Raw genomic sequence first — 4986 nt, 5'->3', positions numbered from 1 at the left:
CTACTGGAAATCCGCAAAAAAGGTTTTAAAGACGGTTTTAGAAATCGGTTTTAATGAGATACTTTCGACATAAACCTTACAATTGTTATACAATAATTAAAATACAATAAATAAAAGAGAGATTATACACCCTCAGACTTACATGTTGACGGAACGAGAAGAACTAAGAAGATCGATTAGTGAAAGCTCGACGCGAATGCAAGGAAAGAGTGCCCTCGTGAGAGGAAAACGATTTAACAAGATTGATTAATTAGATTGATTGAGTGTAGTGGTCAAATTGGTCGGTCATGCAACGGAGAGGCTGGTACCCGGAAAGATCCGAGCTTACGTGGTCGGAAGTCCAAGCACGTAGGCGCCAATTAGTAAGAACAAAGTCTAGAATGCAAAGGGAGAAGAGAAGGGCGGACACTCGCGTGAGAAATATGAGGAACGAAAGCTCCTATTTATACTAATCACGTGAAGGAATAGGGTTTCGGAGACTCTTTGGAAGTGAATCTCGGAAAGATATAAAAAAGATACGTAAATCATGCAAAGAAGGGCCTGGGAAGAGGCGCAGCGACCTGCGTCTCTTGGAAGAGGCGCAGACTGGGCGTCTATTCCCGTGGAGGTTTCCTCTCCGCTTAAGAAAGATTTCCGTGTTTGAGTTATGGTAGGACGGAAATAATTCGATTATCTCATGAATATTACGGGATATTATTTGCCAAAAGATAAAATTTGAGAAATATGGAATAGAAATATCCGGAACATTCCGAAACATTCGACTCGGGATTTAACGGTTATCGAGAAAATGGAGACGGTTTTTGACCGGACTCGAATGTACTCTAATTACTGCCAAAACGACCGTATCGGGACGTAGATGACATTTAAGAGGTAGAAATTAATATTTGAGCAATCACTTGACGATAATCTTACGAACTGTCACAAATCGTTCCGCGAATCAAACATGCGGCCCAATCATCACCGGGTGGTTTGCGAGGGGTGCAGAAACGAGGTGTCTCTGAGCCCCCACTTTGATCGAGGCTTGGACAAGGCGAAAGTCAAAGTATAGCCATCAGGTCAATCGAAGATTACAACCTGACGACTATGGCGACGCGAGGTGGCTCAAGGGGTCTGAGCCAAGGACCTGTCGTCGGGAACATTTTAGAGTCTGTCGACTATCGGGGAGGGTCGTTTAAAGTCCATTAGACTACGTAAGGAAGCTCGCCAGCCATAAGAAGAGATCATACCTGAGATTTAATCGAACTTCACGGGGAACAAGAGATATTGAAAACAGCAGGACGTCGGTAGAAACTGCTGGGGATCCGCTTGCGTCGGTCTCAAGCGAACTCTGACGAAATTTGGAGGTTGAATCTGCTTGCGTTGGTCTCAAGCGAACTCGGGTTGGGGAACATACCGACGACTAGGAACATCTTAATCGTCGTAGGGGAAACCTTGAGTGAGCAGTACTGCAAAATACTACTGCGCTGGGGATAGACGACTAGGAACATCTTAATCGTCGCGAAAGAAAGTCTTGAGTGAGCAGTACTGCAAAATACTACTGCGCTGGACATAAAAATTGAGCAATACTGCGAAATACTGCTGCGCGGGATAAAATGAATTCGGACGATACTGCAAAATATTGTCGCGCTGGATAAAAACGTGGGCCGGAACGAAAGAAAATCGTCGAAACGGACCAAAATGATAAAACGTCATCGAGGAAGAGGCGCACCAAAGATGGGCCCACGAATAACGAACTCATAACGGATTTTTGAAAATCCATATGGAGGGAAACAAAAGGAAGAGGCGCAGCAAGAGCTGCGTCTCTTGGAAGAGGCGCAGCACCTGCTGCGTCTTTTCCCCAATTCAGCAATTCTGCGTAAAAACGCGAAATCAGAAGAGATTATGTTCATTTCATTGTATTTGAAACATAAATCACTCCATTCTCTCTCAAATCTTCACCATTTCCGCCAAGGTTGGATTCAAAAGCTTGCTTAAAATATGACTAATCGAGGTATATGTTTTAATCTTGCATTAATCTTCCATATTTGTTGAATTTTGAGCCGCGAACATTAGGGTTTTTTCGACCCTTTTGATCGAAAATTTGGGGCTTTTCCCCCAAATGGATTTGTCTTGCCAAATTGATGCTAGAAATGGATAATAGGTAATGTTAGGAACATAACCATGTATTTACTTTGAATTTTCATCGAGTTTTGAGCCCTTGAGCGAAATTGAGACGGTTTCACAGCTAGATCGTAAATTGCTTCGAAAATGGCCTTAGGATTACCCATTTGTGATGAAACTTGATATTTGGGATCCTTGGATGATGGGTAAACTTTCCACCATCTTGGAAGTTTGGTTTGTGACAACTTTTTCAGGACACTTTTTAGGGCATAACCGCCATTATAGCGAAATGCTGCCGAATTTTCGACTCGAACCCGAGACTAGGCCTTGACTTTGTCTTGACTTGACTCAATTCATCACATGAGTGATTGAATTGGTGGGAATATGGCCAAGGACGACCAGAAATGGGGAATTCCAGGGCCTTGAAGGCTTGAAAACTTCTTAACAAAGGCTTGTCGTCATGGGACGCGGCCTGGATTTGCTTTAATGTTTGCAGGTGACGATGCTTCTACTTCTGGGAGAGATCCCATGGACATAGACGCCGCTGTTGTTGAGGAGGCGCTAGAGCAGGCCTTCACCGCTGCGGTGATGGCTGCTGCAGACGAGGTTCCCGAGGAGGAGGCCGCTGATGAGGAGGAGATTCCGAGACGGGCCCACCTCGGACGAGGGGGTCGTCAGCTGAGAGGAGCTCCCGCGTGGGCTGAGACCTGGGAGAGTAGGCACCTTGTGTGGGCTGCAGAGGGTCACTTGTCCTACAGGACGGTGAAGAGCTTGGTAAATAGGAATTCCCTAACTCATTACCTATCCTTTTCTATTTTTGTTCAAATTTCTTTCAAATTTACTCAAAACTAAAGATAGCTTTGTTTCAAATCATAATAGGAGGCCGGGAACATCCGGTCGTTCTCGGGGTATACGACAGCGATGGAGCATTACGAGCGGTACCGGAGGAGGAGGAGAGAGCCATGATCGAGCGTGGAGCGTTTGGTCCTCTGTTGGTCCGGAGGGATATCGTGAAGAGGAAGTTGCGGGCCAACCTTAGCCTGGTCCACGCTTTCTTGGATCGATTTTGGGATACGACTTCCACGTTTCACACGCCTTTTGGTGAGGTGGGAGTCACTTTGGAGGACTACGGCATGATTTACGGTCCAGTGTGCGGGATCGAGGAGATGGTGTGGCCGGAGAGCGGCATGAGGGGGATTCGGCCGAGGCGAGGAGGTTGATCGGCTGGAACTGTCGCCGAAGGTGTTGCGTCCGGGTTTGGTACCCGTACCTCGTTCGAGATTACTTTGCGGGGAAGAACCCGGCATCGGTGGTGATCGATGGGAGGGAGACGGCTCCTCCTCCTTGTCTGGTGAGCGGAGGGCTCGTCTGTGGCTTTGGTGGTTCTTGTCTTCGATTTACCTCGGAGACAAGGGTGAGAGGTGTCGACGAAGCTTCTCCCCTTTCTTTCGACTGAGTTCCCTAGGGCGTTGGGGCCCGGGTCATCATTGGTTTTGCGGTCCTCATCCGCTTTATGAGGGCCATGGTTCGTCCGGAGTTGATGGAGAAGGGGACTTCTCCTGGCGGCTGTCGGACACAGGCTCTTGTTGGAGGTATGAACCTTCCTTTAGACCAAAGTAAATTCCTTCTTTTATCAAAGATCGAAAGATCGTCATTGACTATTCTGCTTTGCAGGCGTGGGTGTACTCTTACTTTCCGGGCCTCGCGCCCAAGAGGACGGAGCCGTTGGAGAGGGCCTACCCCGTGGTGAGGGATTGGGTCATGTGCCGGACGAAGAGCAAGCGTTCTTCTCACAATGTCTACCGGCGGGATGTGAATGCTCTTCAGCTGAGCAGCGTGAGTATCCCATTTTTATTCATTCACACCTTCTTATACTTTGTTTTAAATTGATCATAGGAATGACCTTTGCCTTTATATTGTCGCAGTGGGTGCCCAGACCTTGGGCGGAGTACGCTGGAGCGCCTCCTTTTGTCACTGAGGTCCTTCGCCCTAGGAGCTCGAGTCGGTCCGTTGTGGACGTCGATGGGTCCTGTGTGGTATCGGGCGAGCGGTTAGCTCGTCGGTGCTTTCGGGCGCGTTGACGGTTCCCGTTGATCCTCCTAGGACGATGTTTAGGGGAGCCTTCGAGGCCGAGAGGGAGGCGGACTTGGCTGGCGCTAGTGGCGACGACCTTCTTCTCCCTGACGAGGATTACTCGGCGTTCCTTTACGGGAGGTTGGCGTATTGGCCGGTAGTGGTGAGTATCTTTTGTTTGATTTTCGAGAATCGCGATGAAAGATCATCGATTAACGAGAGCCATTTTGCAGGAGGTTGAGGCGGCGGGCATCGAGCCCCCAGAGTACCCCGAGACCCTTGAGTACACTGACGCTACTGGGAGGACGACGATCTCCGAGCTGCGTGACTTTGACGTGGCTGTGACGGATGCTGGCCTAGATGACTGGCAGCATCTGATTCGGAGGGTGAGTTCCCATTTTGCATAGTTTTCGTGTAAGAACACATTTGATTGGATTTGTTCAATTTTGCTGAGAATTACTTTTTGAAAATGCAGGTTGCGCCGTCCCGGTTCGTGGCATTATGGAGGGTGGCCAACCGGCTGCGAGCTACGGCCATCGAGGCACTCGTCGGTGGTCGGGGTCGTCAGGTATGAACCTCATTTGTTTTTCCTTGATCTTTGGTTTTTCAGTTTTGTTTGAATTGATTGACATGAGCCAGTTTCTTGTTGTCCACAGGCCGGTCGTGAGCTGGAGCGAGAGTTGACCCAGTCTCGGGAGGAGACGGCTCGTTTGTCGAGGGAGCTCGAGTTTCGGGACGCCGAGATTGCCGCTCTTATGGCGAGGGTTGCCGAGCTGGAGGGTGCCCAGCAGTAGCTTGCGTGGTTTTGTAGAC

The 4986-nt window shown here is 48.8% G+C and overlaps 1 long non-coding RNA gene across 1 annotated transcript; it reads left to right on the top strand.

Annotated features, from left to right (window-relative positions):
* The first annotated feature begins 4263 nt into the window (after positions 1-4263).
* LOC141652290 (uncharacterized) lies at positions 4264-4734 on the top strand. The gene is made up of 3 exons (XR_012547109.1): positions 4264-4336; positions 4407-4559; positions 4649-4734. It is a non-coding gene; the product is annotated as an uncharacterized LOC141652290 (long non-coding RNA).
* The last annotated feature ends 252 nt before the right edge of the window (positions 4735-4986 follow it).

This window comes from Silene latifolia, chromosome 4, assembly GCF_048544455.1.
Source record: "Silene latifolia isolate original U9 population chromosome 4, ASM4854445v1, whole genome shotgun sequence".
NCBI lineage: Eukaryota > Viridiplantae > Streptophyta > Magnoliopsida > Caryophyllales > Caryophyllaceae > Silene > Silene latifolia.
This window is presented reverse-complemented; position numbering and strand designations above follow the sequence as displayed.